This window comes from Mesocricetus auratus, unplaced genomic scaffold, assembly GCF_017639785.1.
Source record: "Mesocricetus auratus isolate SY011 unplaced genomic scaffold, BCM_Maur_2.0 Super-Scaffold_100691, whole genome shotgun sequence".
NCBI lineage: Eukaryota > Metazoa > Chordata > Mammalia > Rodentia > Cricetidae > Mesocricetus > Mesocricetus auratus.
In genome coordinates this window covers 42,682,396-42,705,403 of record NW_024429267.1, presented here as the reverse complement: position 1 = coordinate 42,705,403, position 23,008 = coordinate 42,682,396, and the positions used below count along the sequence as shown (strand labels likewise).

Sequence of the window (23,008 nt, the reverse complement as noted above, 5' to 3'; positions counted from 1 at the left end):
CAGAACAAGAAATATAAGGAACAGTGTGACAATAAGCATAGGCTGTATATCAAGTCAGAGCTCATCTCTTATTGCTGAGCCAGTCTGGATGTGAGTCTCAGATGGGGTCACCGTACTGAATTCTGGCCAATCAAATGTGAACAGAAATGATATTCCCAACCCCATGTCCAGATAACCACCTGACTCTCATGCTTCCTCTAGATAGATGCCAATGTCAGGGAAACAAGAGAGAGAACACAGTTGATGGCATTGGCTTGGTTTGTCAATGCTACATGTGCGTCACAAAGCAGACTTCCACTGACCCAGCTCCCGCCCAGTTAGGAGTAGCTATGCCTGACCTTTCCATAAAACAAAGTTGAAGTTCTGTGCTAAACCCTGAAACATGGAGGTCTATGTGGGAATCCAGCTGGGATTCTCCTAACATAGCTAAGCAGTACCTCAAGAAACAGCTTTCTCCGGATTGGGGGACAGGGTTGTGCATGTCCCCCTCTCTAGGTACTTAGTATGGGAATATATGTATATATACATATACATATACATATACATATACATATACATATATATATATGTGTATATATATATATACCGTGAAGACAGGGACCATTCAAGAAACAGCTAACTCTTAAACAACTCAGATCCATAAAATGGATACTTTTAGCCTTCAGTTTTGATGTGAAGGAATCTTAGGAATGAACAAAAAAATTTTCCTCTTCTTTTGAAACCACACACAGACAATTGCTTTTTCTTCGTAAGGCTACAGTAGAGGAAGAAATTACCCAAAAAGTACAAAGTTCTGAAGCCAACACAGCTAATAAACTCTAAAACTTTCTGGAAAACTACAACTACTATTATCATATTGAAAGGTAATTGATTGAAATTAACTAAAGGGCATAGGCCCTGCCCTGGATGAAATGACAGTTACTGGAGATCCCTGGGGATCGGAGTGGAGATTGGGTGGGGGACTGGGGGACCTGGTGGGGAGGGTGAGGGAGGAAGGGAGGGAGAGGGAGCTGTGATTGACATGTGAAACAAGATTGTTTCTAACCTAAATAAAAAAATAATTATTAAAAACAAAAAACAAAAAAGATGCCTAAAATCACCTATATTTTTACTCTAGTTTTTTTCTGCCATACATCACACTTTTTCTTTCCTACCATGCTTTTCCATCTTTTCTCATGAATCCAAGTGTCAATAGCTAGACCTGATGTCCACTTTCAGCAATCAAGCAGGTGAGATGAAGGCTTTGCTGTGGACCCACGTACATGCACAACTCCAGGTGAGTCTAACGTAAGAAGTAGAAGGCAGACAGGTCATCTCAGAGGCTCATAAGATGGAACCAAAGGTTCTTGTGGGTGAGCAACAGAAAATCTGAATGGCCTTGGTGGAGGCCTGTGAACCTGGATATTTGGGAGGGAGGATAAGGCAGGAAGTTTGCACCTGCTTGGGTGACAGAATGAGTACTAGACCAGGCTGGGCAATTGATGGAGACTTGATATCAAGATGAAAAATCAAGAGAGGACAGGGGAGGCAGCTCAGTGGTCAATGCTTGGATGTGATATGTTGACCCTAGATTCAATCCTTAGTCCTGGTAGAAGAGGGGAAATAAGTAAAGGGACAGGAAGGATGGGAAAATATGGCTTTCGGTCGTCTTCAGTTATAAAAGAGACTGTTTTGTACACACCTAACAACACTGAGGTAAATATATCTAAGATTGCAACACACTATTAATATCTACATTTTATTTTATGTTTTTTAAAACTTTGAGTTAGTATATGTGTGTGTGCATATCAGTGTTTGTGTAGGCCAGATGTTGATATTAGATGTTTTTTCTATTGCTCTCTGCATTATTTTTTGAGACATGATCTCTCACTGAACCTGCAGCTGATACATTTGTCTAGACTTGCTGGTCAGTGAGCCACCTGTCTTTGATTTCCTAGAACAGTGTTACAAGAAGGATCCATGACACCCAGCTTTTGAAATGGCTGCCAGGGATCCAAACTCAGGTCCTCATACCTGTATAGCAACCACTTTACCTGCTGAGCCATCTCCTCAGCACAAATGCGTGCATTTTTTCTGTTCATACATAGGTAGCTGCAGTCTAGATTTAGAAACAAAGTATACCAGCTTCAGTGTGCTCTGATACTTTCTATTCTGTATTATTTCACTTAGCTATTTAAAAGTACCAAAAAAACAGGCAACATACGTAAACAAAAATTTCAAGACAGATGTACAAATCAACACTGTGCACAAGAAAAGAGATCCTTAGAGAAATGGAAATAAGTAACATGATGGAACATCACTAACACATGTGAGAATAGCTAAGATGTTAAAACATTTACAATGCTAAATGTTGAAGAAAGTATGAAGAAACTGGAATTCATTGCAGATGAAATGGAAAATGATGTCAATACTAAGGAAAACAGCTTAGCAAATTTTTATTAAGGTGAAATATACACTTATGTACAATAAGGTCCAATTTCATAATATTTACTCAAGGAAATGTAACACAGAGACTTGCACATAAATATTCGTGGTAGTTTCACTCCTACTCATCTCATAAAAGTGGAAGCAACCATCCCCTGACCATAATTTATGACTGAGTAGATAAGCAGATTATGGCATATCCTAAGAAGGGAATAATACATAGCAACAAAAAAGAACTATTCATATTCACATTAACAGACCTCACAAATGTTATGCTAAGTGAAAGATGTCAAGTACAATTAGTTTATACTATATGAGTTCATTTATACAAAATTGTACATAAGAGAAATCTATACTTAATGACAAAAAAAATCTATGGTATCTGGGACCTGGAAAGAAAAGTTGACAACCACAAAAACTGGCACAAGGAAACTTCTTGAGGTGATGGAAATATATTCTATGGGTTACAGTGATGATTACATGGTCATCTAGACTTCTCAAAGCTCCTTACAACTACAGACTGAAAATGAGTGAATTATTTTTGGCTCCACCAACAGGAAATGACTTAGCACTGGAAAAATTAAATCATATCATTAAAATTATTTTGACTCAGAATTAAAGTTTTATCTAGAACCCAAAGTATTAATGAAATAACTCAATAAGCTGTCATGTTATCTTTACAAAGTTAAACTCAGTGTGACAATTAGACATGAGACCTGATAATCCTTTTAATTTTCTCAAGCTTTTGAAGTCTTCATCCTTAATCATTTTAAGATTAGTAAAGTGCTTCAGTGGAAATCCATTTACAGTTGGAGAAGTCTTGGACACAAAGAAAGGCCTAGATTCTGGTTACACCTCTTTTGCAGCTGAGGAAAAGAAGCTGAGAGTCACAGAGTACAAGGCCAGGAGGAAGGACTAAGCCCTGCTTGCGTCTGCATCTGCATATGCTTCCCCCTCGAATTCCACTTAGGACACGGAATCCTCCTCTCGTGACTTTGGGCTTCAATTTCTTTGTGATTAGGACATATTTGGCCCATTGTAGTTGCTTTAAAAGAAAAAAAACATTTAGCTCTGTTGCTGTCATTCCAGCCCACAGATCTATATTTCACGGGTTCTAGAAGATCAAATGGAAGTCACCCAAAAAAGGCAGCTTTAAAAAAAGATGTCCTCTGTTCGAGCTTTTCCATTTTTCTTCCTCACAAGAGTCGAATATGCTTTCCTCAACAGATTTGCCTAGTTAATCAAAAAGAAGAAACCACCCAGGAAGGGAATCTGTGACCTCTTTGTCAAGGGAAGCCAGATTATTCAATGCCAAGGAAGGCTATTTTTACTTCCATCTGATGTACCTCAGGGTTTGTTTTAAAGGTCAGCAGAAGAAAGCAAAAGGGACAGCCATTTAGCAGGCACAACTTCTATCCTTTCCCCTGAGGCCCTCAGCCTGACCCTACCTCTTAGGTAGCAGGTTGGCTTGGATCCTTAGAGCTTAGTTACAGATTGGGGGTGAGGGACACATTCTATTTCTAGGGAAGTCACAGAAGATGCTTTGAAATATTTTGGATGCACTCAACCCTCTGTTGACACCCACAGCCACAGTCTGGGGCCAGAAGATGTAGGAGGACCATCCCTAACTCATGCTCCTGCCAGAGATGCAAGCCAGTAGCATCCTAGAGGCAGTGGGGGAAAGGTAGAGGCTGCAGTTGTTTACATTATCTTTACAGGTAAGAAAGACAACATAATTCCAGTTAACAGGATACAGTTACCCTAAGCTGTACACACTTGATCAGGACCATCTGCCTTGTTATTGTTCTGTTGCTGCGAAGAGACACCATGACCAAGGCAGCTAATAAAAGAAAGCATTTAATTGTGGGCTTGCTTACAGTTTCAGAGTGTGAGCTTATGACCATTATGGCAGGGAGCACAGCAGCAGGCAAGCAGGCATGGTTCTGGAGCAGTAGCTAAGAGCTTACATCCTCATGTATAAGCAGGCTGCAAATAGAGAGTCTGGGTCTGGTATGGGCCTTTGAAACCTCAAATCCCATCCCCAGTGACACCCCTCCTTCAACAAGACCACGTCTCCTAGTACTTCCTAAATAATTCCACCAACTGGAAACCAAACATTTAAATATGAGAGCCTATGGGGGCCATTCTCATTCAAAGCACCACACCATACTATAACCACTAATGCCAATTCCTTCAAATGATCAAATGACTCCAAATAACTCATGTGTGTGTGTGTGTGTGTGTGTGTATGTGTGTGTGTGTGTGTGTGTGTGTTTTATTGGTTTTGTTTCCCTGAAAAACCTGACTAATACATGGTCTTAGATAATTTTTTTGCTTTTTATTTTATTATTTTAATTTTAAATAGCTTGTTTTACATATCAATTCCAGTTCCTTCTCCCTTCCCTCCTCCTACACCACCCCACCATTCCCCCCCCAGCCTACCACCCTATCACCATTTCCTTCCACATAAGGGATATCTAGAGTCTGTCATTTCACTCAGAGCAGGGTCCAGGCACTCCCCTAAGAGTCCAGGATGAAAGAGCATCCCTCTTTGTGTTATGGACACTCGATGTCTGTTTGTATGCCAGGGATAAACACTGATCCACTGCTCAGGGCCCCATAGGTTGCCCAGGCCTCCTCACTGACTCTCACACTCAGGGGGTCTGGATCAGTCCCATGCTGGCCTCCCAGCTGTTGGTCTTGGGTCCAAGAGCTCTCCCCTGTTCAGATCAGCTGTCTCTGCTGGTTTTGCCAGCCCATTCTTTGCCAATTTGCTCATCGCTCCTCTCTCTCTGTCACTGGGTTCCATGGGTTCAGTTCAGTGTTTAACTGTGGGTATTTGCCTCTGCTTCCATCAGTCACTGAATGAAGGCTCCAGAATGGTTATAGACATCAAATTCATTATCAGGAATGGGCATCCAAGGTGGTCTCTCCACTATTGCTTAACTTGCCAGTTGGTGTCAGATAATTTAAGTGACACCTGGCACTTAGGATACACTGGTAAATACTGAGTTGGAACTAGGGTAGCCTTATGTGTAAGTGTTACAGCTCTGCAGGGGGGAAAAGTTTCCCCAGTGAAAGTGTTGCAGCTCTGAATCCAAGGAATACCACAGGGTCAGACTGTACAACAAACCTCACACGAGAGATTTATTGAGAAAGACCCAGAAGGATGGCTGCCTCTGTTCTGGTGAGAAGCCTAAGCAGGAGATAAGCTTATATAGGGTTTCTTGAGGGAGGAGTTTTCCAGGGTAGAGATTTCCAGGTCTGAGGATTGGTGGGATTTCAAGTACGGAGTTTGGGGTAAGCCTGGGAGTTGGTGGAATTTCAAGCTCAAGGATTGGTGAGATATCATGGGGTCTTAACCTGAGAAGTAAGCTTGGACATTTTACTCTATATCCTGAGTATGACAACAAGGTAGTCACAGAATCCTAGACTTACAATTCCCCTATTTTGTGTTCTGCAAGTCACTATCTTGAAAGCTTCCTTGATTTTTTGTTGTATTTCATGACAGAGCATGTATGGGGGCAGAGATGCATATGTGACACATATGTTCTCTGACGCCACCACCCTGCTTACAGCTGTGGTGATTTCAAGGCAACTGGGGCAGAGGTTGTTATCTCCTGTATACAGGGGCAAGAAGAGTGGAGAAAGGGCAATGGAAGAGACCACAGGGGTCACAGATTACAAGGGAGCATAAAAAAATGAGGGTAAGAGATGCTTAAAATGAACACTCATTATCTTGAATGTGTGTGCATCAAAACCTTTCCAATTACATGCTTTCAATACATGCAGCTGCTTGTTTTATATACCTATAAAGTTTTCCTAAAAGCTTGTCTGAAGATCCCTTGACTATTTTGTCTGCTTCTGTTTAATAATTCCAGAATAAAAAGTTGCAAGGAAACCACTGTATGAGCCTCCTTTAACTGGAAATGGCTCAGATGAAACATTGGGTAGAGCTCTCCTCCCCTGCTGGGAAAAGCTGAGGTGATTTCCATGTGTATGCTTGTTGTAACCTGGCCTGTGTTGCTAGATTTGCAGCAGCATGCTGGGATTGCTCAAATTGAATCTGACCCCTAGAATGAGTGTCTTCTAGTCCCCTCCACTCTCCAGGCTCCCTATATCAGCACGGCCACCAAACTGTCTGTCACTGCTGACAGGAAGATTTCCACACAGATTCTGTCTCTGGGAGAGCCAACAGGTGCAGAGAAAAGTGAAGCAAATATGTATTTGGTCCTTCAATCAGCTCCCAGCTTCCTCTCAGGTGACTGTGGCTGATTCAGCTCCCTGAATGGCAATCAGAACAGCTTTTCATTCCAACATTCCCCTCCCTAGTGAATTAATATCCAACCTTGGGCAAATCACCTCCCCTCTCATTACTCAGTTCCTTTCTTTGCAACATCATGGGGAGGTAACATTGTCTCCCCAAGGTCCCTTCCAGGGTGATATTTACAACCTTTGTGCTTGTCTTTTCTGCATTCTCAAAGAATAATAAATTGCAGGATGAGATTCATCAAGAATCCTACAGTATGGACACCAGGCTGTGTCTGGGGTGGGGGGGGGCAGACATAAGACTGTGTCTGGGGGAGTGCACCAGGCTATTGTGGGGGGTGGTGGCAGCACTAGGCTATGTTTGGGGGTAGGCACCAGGTTGTATCTGGTGAGGGCACCAGGCTGTGGTGGAAGGGGGGTCAAGAGGATGGCTCAGATGGATGAGTTTCATCTGAATTATCATGTCAAGTTCATGTTTTATAAGTTTGGGATACATCTTAGCTGGCAGTGGTTTGTACATTTGGTACCCCTCAAGCAAGTAGGAATAGTCCCAGTAGTGGCCGCAGTTTCTTAGAGCCTAAATAGATGAAGCACAACTGGACACGACCAGGAGCTGAAACTGGAAACCATCAAACCATCAATAATGGTTTTAACTCTGACTACTTATTCATGCTCCCATACACCCTTTCACCCACCTGACAACTCTCTCTCTCTCTCTCTCTCTCTCTCTCTCTCTCTCTCTCTCTCTTTCATACATACACATACACACACACACACACACACCTTCCTTCAAACTCCTGTGCTTCAGTGGCATAGATAGCATAAGAAATGGCTCGACATTGGAACATCAGAACCACCCATCAGCCATGTGCAATTTGAGGTCCCTAAGAGAGGACTTCTGTGAGGCCAGCTCTTCCACAGAGGAGAGGGGGGTAAGTTGTCCAAAGCATTGCTTTATGGTGTAGAGCAAAGGATTTGTCTTCCTTTCTTTTCTGTCACTCCAACAAGGGCAACTTAAGACATAACTTGGCTTATGGTTGAGAGGGACACATTCCATACTAGTAGGGAAGGCATGACCACAAATTCATGAGGCCAGCCTATCGCACACACCAGCAGTATGGAAGTAGATAGAAAACCTCAAAGTTCATCCCCTGTGACAAATTTCCTCCACAAAGTCCCCATGTGTTAGAGGTCACATAGCTTTCCCAAACAGCACCACCAACTTTTTTTCAAAGAAGGCAAGAAGCAGTCACATTAAAAACAACCTTTGTGTTGTTCAAGAAGGCAACTAAAATGCACAGGGAGGGTACAAGTTTCTTTGACTAGTAAATTGAGGACAGGGGGCATGTCTCAGATTTCTACAACTTTATAGGGAAAGAGGTCCAGCTGGCTGTGACAGGAGTGAATCTAGAGTTCTGTCTATTCCATTTACAGAGTAAGTTTGTTCAGAACTTTCTTTTTATCCAGGATGGGGCCAAAGTAGCCAGACTCTTGTGCCAGGAAAGACACAGGCTACAATAACCCCAGCCATGAATAATGAAAAAGGAACAACTATCTCCGATGGGTTGCTGCCCAAAGATTATTGTAGCTCTGCCCTCATCTCATTCTCTTAACATGACCTTGACATTCCTCCAGTGAGTGACAGTCTATGTCTCTTCTGCTTGGACCTTGGTGAAACTCTGTAGCTTCCACAGCCAACAGAGCAGAAATGCTCTGCTGCTTTTGAAGCTAGATCATACAAACACTTTCACATACACCATGTTCTCTTGGGGTGTTTACTCTTGGACCCTAGCCACTATACCTCAAGGAAGCTGGGCCAGACCTCATGGAGAGGCCATGTGTAGATGTATAAGAGTCCAGCTGTGGTCCCAGACAATGACTAGGATCAAGTGACAGACAGGAGAGGGGGAATACCTCATATTATTTCCACCCCAAGCCATTGAGAAATGCTGGTAATCTGAATGCCAGGACTTAGGTTTCACAGAGCCACCTGTGACAAGTTCTGAGCTGGTTCCTTCCCTACAGAATCTGTTGAGTGTGGTTGTTGAGTTTGGGGCTTTGTTTTCACTGGTAAATCATCTACAGAGCCTATGAGCAAAATCTTACAGTCTTAAACTAAATTTTTCTTGAGAACCTTTATCCTAGTTTTCATTTTAAAAAGAAAGCCCTCTATTTTATTTTTACTGATCACTGATTATTTTTAAATGACAGTAATGAAACATCCATTAAGCCCAAAGCCCTCTATACCTGTGTTTTAGTGTCCACTGTAGTAACTAATTAGTGCCAGTGTCAGTTGTTTGTAATAAAGCATTACTTTTTTATGATCCAAAGAATCCTAAAGATGGTCTCAACTCTAATACATTTGTCCTCAGAGTCCTCCACACACCTGCTATTGCTAATTTCCCTTCAGTTTGGCAAAGTTGAGAGATCCCAAGTGTTTCCTTCCCAGACTACAAACAAAAGCTCCATTTGGTTTTAGTGACTTTGGAAGATTTCAGCATCTGATTCCACTGGGATGAAAATGCTAGACTCAGGATACCAAAACAGTGTGTTGGTTAAGAATGCTTGGTGTGTAATCACGAGGGTTAGAGTCCCAGCATCCATGAAACAAGGTTGGTTTCCCCATTTCACATACTATAACTCCAGGAACGGAGGGGGATAGAAACAGGAGGATCACTGGGGCTTTCGGATTCCAACCTCACCAAGGATTCAGAGAGAGACTCTGCCTCAAAGGAATAGGCAGAGAGTGACAGAGAGGAACACCCAGTGTCTTCTGGCTTCTGTGCTACCCAACTCCATTCTCCACCCTCTAATTTTCAATGATGTATAATGACTCTCAATACCTCCAATCACTCACTTTCAATAATGGATAAGAAAAGCAAAGCTGTCAGTTAAGCTTTTAGGTTTGGCAACTTTTCTTAGTAAACTTTGACTTTATTTCTTCATCCCTAAGGTGGTAAATCACCCTACATCATCTAACAAATACTCAGAGACAAATTCTCCCAGGTATTTAAGTTTTCCAAGATTTTGTTGATACATATTAACTATGCATAACAATGGATTTTATTATGACTTTTAAACATTATGTAAATAATGTATTTTGATTATAGTTACCAGTCTCGGACCATCTGTATTAGCCCATGTTGAGGGATCATATGTCGGGGACCTGTGTTTGTGGGGCTGTGATCAGGACCAGCCAAACAGCCCCAAATCCATTCCTGAGTGGGGGAGTGTGGATGAGGGAAGGGCTAGCTATAGGCATTAAAGGAAATACGGAGACATAGGATCGTGCCAGGAAGGCAGAATCAGTTAATACTGAATACCTCGGTTTATTCATACATTCTCTTAAGTAACCAACCAAAGGCAGGGACAATGGCAGACTTCTATTATCATGTATAAAAGGCAAATAAATAGTGTCCTAAAGACACTCTATAGCTGCATGTCTACTTAGCCAACCAACACTTCATAGCTGCATTATCACCTAGCCTTCAAGATGTAAACTCACGTGGGCCCAAGTCTATTATTATTTAGATAGGAGCCATTCGCCACCAAGGCCAGGGCAACCTGTAGCCATTAGGCTAATATCTTAAAGACAATAGGAGTGACTTGAACTCTTTGAACTCAAAGCAGGCTGGAACAGATTTCCAATATACCGGCCCTGACAGTTACCCCTCTTATCCTCTCTTGTCCTCCATCTCTGATGATCCTCTTCTTCTTCCCAAGTAGCCCCCCTCTTACTTCCATGCCTTTAAAAATAAGCATATATGTGTGTGTTCATATTTATGTACACATATGTATGTGGAGGCCAGAGGAAAACTTTGGCCATCATCATCCTCAGGATTTGTCACCTTCTTTAAGACAAGATATCTCATTGATGCAAAGCTCATGAATTAGACTGTTTGGCTCTGTGTTTGTGCCTGCAGCTGGCCAGGGAACACCACAAAGCCTCCTATCTCCCCTTCCACAGTGCTGAGATCACAAGTATCACCACCATGACTAAAATGTACCATCACCATACCTGGCATGTACCTCCACCATGCCTGACATGTACCACCATACCTGACATGTACCACCATACCTGACACGTATCACCATCATGTCTGACCTTTTCACATGGGCTCTGGAAATAGGACTCAGGTCCTCACACATGCTAAGTGCCCACTCTGCTGGCTGGGGTTTCTCCTAAGCCCTGCTGTTTTCCCTTGGTAACCCACTGAGTTTAATTAGGGTTCCTTACAGAAGCATGAGCAACCTCAGCAACTGCCTACAGAGCCTAATGAAGAGTGGGACCTCCTGACACCCACCCTGCTCCGTGACAGAATGCTAACAGACAGAAGTTTTGCCCTACTTACTGTGTAACAAGGACGTTTTTCACTGTGTCACAGGTACAGGAGCTACAGGAAAACTAAAATGCACGGTAACCTCAGAGTTCAAAGCTCAGCCGCATCAGAGGAACTCACCAAGTAGTCTTTTTCTTTCCTGCTTTCTCTAAGTTCACATTACTATCCCTGATTATTCTGCTTTATGTTTTGAGTTCCTTTGAGTCCTTATTCCTTTGGCTGATCTTCTGTGATTTGAGAGTACAATCCCTTCAAAGGGGGAAATGACAGAGCAGAGAACTATAAAGTTAAAAATTAATATATGCTATCTGCATAGCATTTCACGAAAGCCAGCCCCATTCTCTCCTTTCGCCCCACTCCTCTCCCGCCTTTATCTACTCCTCTAAACTACCCTCCTCATGCACACAGTAGATCCAAGCACCCAGGCCCTCCATTAGCCTCACCCCTTCCTGGCAGGAACCAATGTATACACAGGTGAGTGTCTTGTAAATAGAAATGGTGGGAGATGCTTCAGGCACAAATACAAGAGGAAGCCAGTACAGAGTGAAAATATAACAAGGTCATATTTGGAAATCCTTTAAGAATTTTTTTAATTTTTGTAGATTTATTTTATTTGATGTGTATGAGGATTTTGCCTACACATATGTATATGCATCACATATGTTCCTGGTTCCTGGATGGTCAGAAGAGGGTGTCAGATCCCCTAGAACTAGAGTTACAGATGTTGTGAGCTGTCACGTGAATGCTGAGAACTGAATCTCGATCATCTGCAAGAACATGTGTTCTTAACCACTGAGCCATCTCTTCAGCCCTGTGTTTCTGGTGTTTTAGAGCCTATGATGGATAATTTGCAAAATTAGACCCAAATCTGTCTATTTCCTGCTTCCACATCCTACAAAATGTGGCTTTGCCACTTCTCCCATTGGAACATGGAACTGAGGTTTTCCTCAACTTGAATCTGTATCTGCTCTGAAATTCGTCCTTCTCTAAGTCTGGGTGCCGGCCCCTCTCGCTGGCATGTGGGCAAGCTTAGGCTAGCCTGCTGGTGCTTAGATAATACAGCACAGCTCAGCATCCCAAGTGAGCCCCTAGACAAGTCTACATGCAGCTAATATCCAAATGTGTGAGCTATCTCTGCCACGGTCACGTGGCCACTCAGGTCACCGCAGAGCACAGATGCAAGAGAGAATGGCAGAAGCAGAGAAACACTCACCAGCCCACAGGCTTTTGTAGGAAGCTGATGCTGTGGCTTGAAGCCTCTGGCTTTTGAGTGTTGTTTTGCCGCTATCACTGAGGGGTATGAACATTAAAAAAGAAAAGAAAAAAATAAACAAAATCTTAGTGGTGGTTCTCAATCTCCCCAATCCTCAAACCCTCCACTGACATTGCAAGTGGGCACACACACACTTGTGCATGCACAGGTGCAGGTGAAAGGCCAGAGGCTGACTTCAGGTAACTTCTTAGTTGCTTTCCACTAACTTTTTGAGACAGGGTCTCTCGTTGAACCCAGAGTTCACTAATATGCTGGTCAGCAAGCCCCTAGGGAACCACTTCTCTCCATCCCTACTCCTACCTCTACCCTCGGAGCTGGAAATATAAATATGTTGCCCCAGTGTCTGATTTTTTATCTGGGTGCTGGGAAAAGGTCACAGCAGCAGGTACCGGAAACAGCTGGTCATGCTACATCCACAGTCAGAAAGAGGAGAGCAGTAAGCTGTTGCTTAGTTCTCTTTCCCCATGTACTCAGCCCAAGATCCCAGCCAGGTATGAAAGAATGTCACCCATAGTGGAGTGGGTCTTCTGACCTGAATTAAGGAAATCAAGATAATCCCTCATTAGGCATGCTCAGAGTGATGCTGGATTCTATCAAGTTGAAAATGCACACTAAACATCACATACCCATTTCCATTCAGTGAGGAATCTTCTAGTAGGCAATTCCACCACTAAAAAAAAGAAAGAAATTAAAAGCCCACACTTGGCTGCAAAGAGCTTGCTTACTTAGCACCAGGGCAGACTCCACCTGCACTTCCTCCCTTAGTCCACCAAACTCATTGATCCTGAGTAAACAAACCTCTTAGATTCTAGCTTAGCACTCAACATTTTTGGAAAGCCCTAAATGTCATGTTTAATTATCTATCACCAAAAAGTTTTAAATATCACACCAGAGATCATGAATACTTTAAGAGAAAGGGTCCTTTCTACCAGCCACAAAGAGACGGATACAACAAACATGTCCCTAAGCTACATTTGCCCAAACTTCTCCAGTTCTTTTCTTCCCAGCATTCCAAAGTTAACAGCCCAACAGTGTGGCTAAATCTTGAGCCCAGCTCAGGAAAGGCTTCTGCTTTATTTGTGATACGTGCGGTATACAAGACCTTGTTTCCCATCCCCTTCCCCTTCCCTCTCCTCTAACAACTACCTCTTGCTACCTACTTCACTCCTTCCCCATCTCAGGAGCATAAGATTAATGACTGAACTGTCGCTCTGAGTGTATAGACCTTGTACACTTCTGTATCATTTATTCTGAATGCTCCTACTCCTGTCTAACCTTGAGCTCCAAGGCACATGATAGATAGTTGGATATGTGTTTTGACCTGATTTTTTTCATTCTATATTCTACTCATACATTTAGAAAGATTTATAATGGGAAAGAATTGTAACCTGTGTACCTGTTCACCCAGGTAGTCACGGTAGATGTTGTGGTCTTTGGGTTGATACAATCCCCAATATGACTTCCTTTGCCTCTAGCCTAACTGCCATGAGCACAATCACTTGGTTTTAAAGAATCAAACACTTTAAGTCCCTCTTTTTTTTTAAAGGTAGATACGATTTCTTCATCTTCCTCCAAAGTCAAAGATACAATTTTGATTATGTATGATAACTGTGTAGTCCTTGAAAATGGCTGACACCGTGATTAACTTTGTAACTTGATTGAGTTAAGGAAGTCTTAGGAAGTTAGTAAGGTGTATATCTGGGCGTGTATGTGAGGATACTTCCTATAGTGACTAAATCATGGGACCCCTGAACTAATCAATAGATGAATAATATGATAGGATTCATACTGTACTAGCATTGGTAGAAGGAAGTGAAACGAGGTGGGGCCCCAGTTGAACAAAGTAGGGAATGGGATGGGGGTTCTTGGAACCTGTATCTATCCTGGTATCCTCTCTCTCTCTCTCTCTCTCTCTCTCTCTCTCTCTCTCTCTCTCTCTCTCTCTCTCTCTCTCTCTCTCTTTCTCTCTCTCTCTCTCTCCCTCTCCGTCTCCCTCCCACCCATCTACCCATCTCTGCTTCCTGTCCATCGTGAGATGAATTTTCCCTACTACATGCTTCTGCTTCTATATTGTTCTGCACAAGTACATAGAGAAGAAAGCAGAAGCCAAGATTCTTTCTGTTGCAGTGATTCAAAAAGTAGCTAATATAGCCACCAACAATGTCCACATCTTTTTACACTCTCCCTGGACCTGGATGGTCTTAGGAGTATTCTGACCTATTCATTACAGAAAAAGCAGTACTCTTGGAGTTCAAGGGTCAGATCAAAAGCTTATAGGTAGCTCTGCTTCTCCCAGTACCCACCAGCTCTTCTGTGAAATGTCTATGTCACATGGGTGAGAGCCAGCATTGACTGAAGAGATGAGCTATCTCCATCTCTCTAGCCCAGTCAGCGAGTTCCAATAGTGTAGAAGCTGATGGTGTGACAAGGAGTAGGGAAACATCCAACAGAATCCAATAAGCTATAGACTCGTAAGAGAATAATGACAGTGGTTTCAAAGCACTGTTTTGAGGTATTTTCTTATTCAACAATAAATAAACAGAAAATTTTAGAAATTCCCACTTAAAAACTAAAATGGATGTGTGAGGAAGGGAGACGCATAATCTACAGGTGGGAGAAAATTCATATGGTCACTATAGTAAGTAGTTTGGAAGCATTTATTTATATTGCAAATGTGTATGCCTTATAACTCAACAATTTTACTTCCAAATAACTATTCCAAGATGTCAACCATGCATGTTCCAAGGAACAGATACAAATAGATCTCCCTTAGATGATCTGAGGGAAAAAAGAGATTATCCATCAATAAAGGAAGGTTCATGTATCTAATATAGAATTTTTTATCTGCTAAAAGAGTAAGGTATGTTTATTGAACCTGATAGAAGAGAAAATGGGAAATAATCTTGAATGCATTGATACAAGAGACAACTTACTGAACAGAATACCAATGGCACAGACACCAGGACTGACAAGTAATAAATGGGACCTCATGAAACTGAAAAGCTTCTGTAAGGAAAAGGATGCTGTTAATAGAAAAAAAAGCAGCCTACAAAATGGAAAAGATCTTCACCTACCCCACATCCAACAGAGGGCTGGTTTCCAAAATATATAAAGAATTCAAGAAACTAGATAGCAACAAACCAAATAACCCAATTTAAAGATGGTGCTGTCTGCAACTCCTTTACAGGCTTTTGGGGCCCCATTCCTCTTACTGGGTCACCTTGTCCAGCTTTAGTACACGGGGAGGTGCTTAGTCTCACCGCAACTTGATATGCCACGTTTTGCTGATACTCATGGGAGACCTGCCCTTTCCTAAACAGAAATGGAGGGGGAATGTATTGGGTGGTAGGAACACAGTGGAAATAATGGAGGCTGGGACTGGGAGGAGAGGAGGCAGGGGAAACTGCAACTGGAGTTACCTATAGTATTAAAACAATAGATCCCCCTGGAGTACCTCACCCTCCCTGGGGAATGGTGTGGGGATTGGGTGGGGGTTGGGGAGCTGGTGGAGGGCAAGGAAGGAGAGGGAGCTTGGATTGACATGTGAAGCAAGCATGTTTATAATTTGATTTAAAAAGTATATTGGGAAAAATAATTAAAAATTAAAATAAAATAATTTTTAAAAAGAATAAGGTATATTCTAGTGTCATGCTGTTGCTGTGATTAAAAACACTTATACCAAAGGCAGTTTGGGAAAGCAATGGCTGGTTTGGCTTACATTTGCTAGTTATAATTATTGAGGGAAGTCGGGCAGAATTGTGGGGACAGGAACTGCGAAAGAACTCTGCTTGCTGTCTTGCTCGCTGTCTCACTTTTCTTATCTAGCGTGAGGTCATCTGCCTGAGGAATGGCCTGTGCCTTCCTATGTCAATTAATAATCAAGACAATAACCTACAGACAGCATGATCAGGGCAATCCTTCAACTGAAACTGCCTTCTCACGTGACTCTAGGCTGTTTCAAGTTGACAGTCAAAGGACGGTATAGCTGTAGGAACCAACATAAAACACATCTCCCTATATTACTGAGTGAAAATAATAAAAGGTACAATGTGTTGAATAAGAGCATTAATAGCAAGGATACATGTAGCAATACATATGCAAATATATTTTGTATTATATAGTTGCCTGTATATCTGAATGTATTGAAAATCTGAAGGAGTTAACTGCATTTATACTCATGATAGAATTGGATATATTGTAATAAGTAACTCTGAGATTTCAACCACTTGGCATAAGAGTCTATTTCATCCTCTTAGAAAATATGCTATGGGTCAAGTGGCTTTCTTATATGGTTCCCATCCACAGCAGCTTGGCGATCTGGTTTGCTCCCATTACAGAGTTACACAATATGGCACTTGTGGTCTTTAGCCTACTTACACCTGGGAGAAGAACTGTGAAGGGGACACATTAGCTTTTAATTAGCATAGCTTAAGCATGGCAACACATCATTATTGCTCACAGTCAACTGGCTAGAATGATTCACAGGGTGAGTCTCAACCTACTGCAGTCTTGTTTTGAGACATTTACATAATTTTAATTATTTTCCATCATCAGAGATAATACTACACTGTGTGTGCATGTGATAAGTCGAAAATCTCTTAATCCGTTATCTCGCTGTAAGCTCACAACAATCGTGTGAAAGGCAAGCTAGCTGTGAGCCTGACTGTTGAACAAAGAGAGGAAATTACAGCCTACGGTCTCTTGACCAGAATTTTGTGGCTATGAAACAGCTGAGGTTCAAATGAACACCATGGCGCTTAGGTTTGGTTCTCTTAGGACGAAACTGCCAATTACCTTCCTTCTCTACATCATATCTTTTGAGCTAGCCTCAGTACAAAAGGATGAAAGGAATTTAGCCAGAGAATAGATAAGGACTTTTAGGACATGAGAGAAATAACTATTTCAAGAATCTGGGTCAGAGTGATTTTGAAAAAAATGTTTGCTTCCATGCCTGTCTCCTTGGCTAGAATATGGTGTTCTGTTTATGGTGGGCCATATTCCCCGCCCCCCGCTGCAATCCCACTGCCACAGGACCTAGCCATGAGCACTAGACAAGTATTTATTGGATGGATACATGTATGGGCTAATGGATGAAGACTAAAATATGTTTTCTTTTTTTTTTTTTTTTTGGTTTTTCGAGACAAGGTTTCTCTGTGGCTTTGGAGGCTGTCCTGGAACTCACTCTGTAGACCAGGCTGGCCTCGAACTCACAGAGATCCACCTGCCTCTGCATCCCAAGTGCTGGGATTAAAGGCGTGTGTCACCAATACCCGGCTTAAAATATGTTTTCTATATCATTTCATAACACTATGCAGGACATCAGATGCTACCAAAAAGCCTGGAGTGCATACCATACCCTGAAACTGGTAGTAAAATTTCCACAGAGCCAATTTCCTTTAACTCCTATATAAATGTAGGTTGGAATTATGCACATACTACAGACAAAGGAAACTAAGTACAAATAAGTTATTAACTTGTCTAAGTCACTGTGGAGATTCAGAAACATAAAAGTCCAAGGCATCTAAAAGTAAAAGATGGCCTGGCATGAACACTCTTAAACTGGCTCGGGTGAGTAATAGACAGCATTGGCAACAATATCCATTTTTTCCAGGGGAGGGAGGATGATGCAATGTGGGCAGAGGTCAGCAGGCTCTTGTGTCTGGACCCATTTGAAAATGAGAGAAGTTACCAAAGACCAGCCCAGTCCTAAACCTCCTGGCCACACTACAGTCACACATGAGCCCTGGGACCCTGAAAGCTTATTCTGACCACTCCAGAGAATATAGATTGCTCTTCTCCAGCCACAGAGGGATGAATGTTGCACAGTATCAACTCCATGGCTACAGACACCAAAGCATCATCACTTTCACTCATGTGATATTGCCAGAACAAGATTTCTTGAAAACTAGGAGTCTCTCCTGGTGTCCTGTGAGTCCACCTGCAAGGCTTTCCCAATACTGGATCTCTTACAGCTCAATACCTGGTTACATGGGGTCAAGAGATGTTTCTGAATAAGAGCACATGGAAATCAAGCAGCTTCATGCCCACACGTGGGAGTAACTCTGATAAACTTACTGCTCAAATCAGAGGCTAAAAGGCATAGCTTTCTAGGATTTGTCAAAGTCAAGGAACCGACAATACAAAAGGGTCAAGCCATAGCTGGTAAGGTGCCAGGAATTAGCACCTGGATCTAATTCATTCTCTTCTGTTTCATGGGGTTATGTCTGATGTGTTTAAACCCAGTTGGTTGCTTCTTCTTTTTAAACATCAGGATTATTTTCCTCCATATTCTCTTCCAGTCTCATGACTATGAGAATGCTTACTCATATGACATAGGTTTTAAAATCCCTATTTCCAATTCTGACATCACCGAGTAGCAAAAGTGTATATCGGGCAGCTTACTCAACTATTCTTGTGTGTGTGAGTGTGTGCCATTCATGTGCAGTTGCCTGTGGAGCTGGAGTTACAGGCATCTGTGAGCTGCCCAATGGGGGATACTGGGAACTGAGTTTGGTCCTCTAGAAGAACAGCAAGCACTCAACCACTGGGCTATCTCTCCAGCCTTTCCTTGACATATTTACTCAGAATTTAATAGACATTTCAACATTAATTTGTCCAATCTGAGCTCCATCTAAATCTTCTATCAAAACTTTCTGCTCCCTCATTCTTCTGTAGTTAGATAAATATGTAGCCCTTTACTAGTTTGCTCAATTCAAAAAGTTACCAGTAACATTTAATGTTCTTTTTTCTTAAGACCTCACATCCAATCTACTAGCAAGTCCCATAGCCCAGATTGTTACAATGTACCATATCAATCCAGGTGTCATCCTCACCGCTGCACCACCTGAGTCAACCTCTTGGTTTCATCTCTTGTGACCCATTTCCTAAAACCCAGAATGATCTTTGGAATCACGCATCAGACCATGTCCCAACTCTGCTCCTTTTCCAAAGTGCTTGGAACAAACCCAAATGCAGAGTTATGGCCCATAAGGCCCCCCACTGAGTCAGTCCCTGCCTAACTTTTCATCTTCTATCAAGCTTCCTCTCGCTGATTCAAACAAAGAGATCCTCTCCTGGGTACCTAGAATATGCCACCTTAATTCCACAGTAGGCTTTTGTTCCTGCCGTGGAAATACCATGTAAGAACATGAACACATCTGTGTTCCAACAAAGCCTTATTTACAAAAACAGATCATCAGCTTAACTGGACCCATGGCTCATGGTTTGCCAGCCTGTCATCTAGATGAGCACTTGGCTATAGAGAACGTTCAGTGCCGGGGTTCAGCCTGTATCCGTCCTATGATGTAGGGGCTATCTATTCTGGACTGATGTCTTTGGGGCTGTGTTCTGAACCAGCCAAACAGGCTTGGATCGGACCCTGTGTGGGGGAGTGTTGATCAGGGCAGCCCTAGCTACTCAATAGTATTAAGAATGAGACAGAGACATCTTGTCCTTTCAGGAGGGCTCTCATGGTTTCCACATGGTTTATTCAAGCATCCTCTTAAGAGCTTTCCAAAAAGTGGGGATACTGGCAGAAGACATGTGTTACCATGTATATATGACGACTAGGAAACACTTCCTTTAACCCTAGAGATGGTCCTAGAACGCACGTACACAAACTCTCAGACATTCCGTAAAGGCACGTCTCACCAGTCTTCAGACACGTCCCACTAGCCCTCATGATGGATTTGGGGCCTAGGTCTATTGTTACACAAACTAGAAACCATTCTCCACTGTAGCCAGACCATCCGGAGGTAACCAGCTGACATCTAAAAGACAACAGGAGATTCAAGCTCCTGGAATTGAGCTGAGGCCTGTATAAGAAATATCATATTTGGGACCCAACAGTTAAGTAAATGTTTATTGAGTGCATAAAGGAATGACAGCACAGAACCTACAAAGAACAATAATGGGAGGAAACGTTAACTAAAATGGAAGGCAAAAAATACCAGCAGGATGTCTCTTACACACGCCTCACAATACATGACTATTAGCAGAGCCTCACTGTCTCTTTAAAACAACTAAAAGTTAGCGTTCCAGTCACTCTAGAAGTTATCAAAGAACTGAAAACATGTTCTTTACTAAAATCAGGTGAGACAATTAGACCATATGACATTGGGATATTCTTAAGAGTCAAATTTAGACTCCTTTCTGTGCATGGATCAGAAAGGGCCTGAATACAGAAAGGGTGGTGTGTTTCATCTCAGGATAATTTTAATGATGCACTTGTTACAGCAGTAAAAGGCATGTTAATTAAGGAAAAGGTATTGCCTCCTGGCATCCTAGTCTCGGAGTGGAGATGTACTATACCATTGTCTCCTCCTTTAAGAGTCAATCTAGTTGGACCGGCCAATCATCTGGCTAATGGACTGCCCCCCATAAAGTTGGGGGTCACTTTATACCATGCTGAAGAGATAATAATAATTATCTCTTTGATGAGATAACACACTTTTCTTTCTCAGAATTCTTTCTGGACCACATTCCTTACAAGCCAACAAGAGGTTCTGAATCAGCCTTCCTTTCTGATTGCAACATTTCCTCTTTCTTGTCTTTTGTCTTTCTCTTTTGGATGCTGGCCAGAGCCTAAGTGTGCTTTCTCTGGTAATTTGGGCTTCCATAACTTGTTCTCTAGAGCTTCCCTTCCTCTGAACAGTTTAACTGCCCATCTGACCTGAAGTGCTGCCTCCCTCCCTGCCAGCTTAATTCAAGCGACATACATGGCTTTCTCTCCTCCGCCATCTCCCTCCTGGAGCTGCTGAGATTTGATAGCTTGGGTCTCTAACTAAATTGTTGTTGAACTTCCTTTTGAATCTTTTCTCAAATTCTTTATTATGAGAGTAAGAACCCCAAAGGGGGACTCCAATCTCCCCTTTAACAAGTGCAACTCTGATGACACTCCCAAAAATTTCTGGCAACACACTTTGTCTAAAAGATTCTGGGGACTTACCCACTACCAGTGCTGCCCTCTGATTCTACCGTGTGTTTAGAACATGAAAATATATTATGGCCATTTACCTGCAAAGGATGGGATTACTCAATTACTGAAAAAACTTGTAGACACAACAGGAGATTTGGGTTTGAAGGAAAGTCCAGTTTTAAATGTGGCAAATCCCAAAGTTCTGGATAAGAAGCAGCATAGGAGCTGCCCTAAGGGTAACTATCCATTCCTGCCCACCTAAGAGTAACAGCAATCAAAGATTCCCATCTATAACCCATAATAACTGGCTGAGTTTCTGTTGCCAGGATCACTGTTGTGGCCCCATCAGCTCATGGAGAGATGAATTCAGGATGAATTCTCTAGGAACATAGTTACATACTTGCTGCCTAATAGGAGTATATGAGGCTCTGAACTCCAAGCACCTCAAGAGTTAAGAAGACATTTGTGGCCACCTCCCCACCATTTCTGGGAGAAAAATTCAAGGAGTAGTAATTTTGAGTTAAAGGCAAATGATCTCAATAAAATCTCTTGGGAGCCCATTGTAAACAGAAGGTGGAGGTACATTCATACCCACTAGCTGGGGAAGAATACAAAGAAGACACATCTCTAATGGAAATGTTTTCCTCTCTGGACTATGGGGAGGATTTAGGAGTTTTACACGCACGCGCACACACACACACACACACACACACACACACACACGGGGAGGGGGGTCAACTTTCGCTCCTGCTTTTTGAATTATTTCTGAGGGGGATAAATGGGTAAGGGGTATAAATGTTCCTGTTACAAAGCTCTAGTCTTCTGGAAGTCTCTGAGTTCAAATCAAATCACATTCTAGTAACTCTGTAGAAGCTCAGATGATCTTTTTGACTATGTTGATGGTGAGCACCATCTACTGGGCATTACCCAAACTCTGTTTTAGGGATATTTCCATGAAATTTGCAAAGAAATTCAGGGTTCCTGCTACACAATGGTCCTTTGGCACATTTAAGGAATACTCTGGAAACCTGTTAGCCTCTTGGATTCATCCAAAAGTGCTGTCTTATTTTTTCTAATAGAGTTAAAGGTTTCTGGGGATGCAAGTGGAGAATGAAGGCTCCTAGAGCAACCTTATTAAATGGCTATAATTCAGGGGTAGAAATCGTATAGGCTGAGGAGTTTCTATGCAACCCCTCCTGCTTAGCTCACTGTTTTCAACTGGCTGGAAGGAAGGTCCAGTCCCTAAGGGACAATTCTCAATAAATTGTAACCTTAGAATCTTAGTTTCTTATTCTGTAAAACAAACTGATATTTCCTCCTAAAATATTGTCCTCTGTTTTCATTTTTCCTAGGGTGACAAAACTGTATGAAGGATACCAAGTCTGAATTAGTTCCTAATAATCGTCATAATCACCTGGCTTTAAAAAATTAATATGCATGTGTGTGTGAAACCAATGTAGCTGGTCTTTCAAATTTTAATGCATTTCATACCGGTTGTAGCCTCAGACTGAAAATGCCACAGTTCTATGAAGTAAACAAAATGTCTGTTTCTGGGGCTTTCCTTACTTCAGAACTATGCATATCCTGTCCATGAGGTGTGGAGGTTTTTGCACAGTCACTCCTGTTTTCCTCATGAATCCTTTATTATGCTATTAGTCTCTGGGGTGCTTTCTAAAGTCAAAATAAAATCTGACTCACACAGAAAATTTTTCATATAAAACAATAGCAACAGAATCATTCTTCTGGGGGAGGATGGAATATTTGCTAAGTGTAGGGCAGCAATAC

At 42.1% G+C, this 23,008-nt stretch overlaps 1 long non-coding RNA gene across 5 annotated transcripts in view; it reads right to left on the bottom strand.

The window, feature by feature from the left end:
- Positions 1 to 2,443: 2,443 nt before the first annotated feature.
- Positions 2,444 to 23,008, bottom strand: part of LOC110341807 — an 82,428-nt gene continuing 61,863 nt past the window's right edge. For 4 of the 5 annotated variants that reach the window (XR_005874904.1, XR_002383812.2, XR_002383813.2 and 1 more), the window contains 3 exons: positions 12,933 to 12,976; positions 12,247 to 12,323; positions 2,444 to 3,469 (listed from right to left, as the gene is read on the bottom strand). This is a non-coding gene — a long non-coding RNA (uncharacterized LOC110341807). The remainder of the gene's footprint in view (positions 3,470 to 12,246; positions 12,324 to 12,932; positions 12,977 to 23,008) is intronic. The other variant, XR_005874903.1, reaches the window with a different exon arrangement.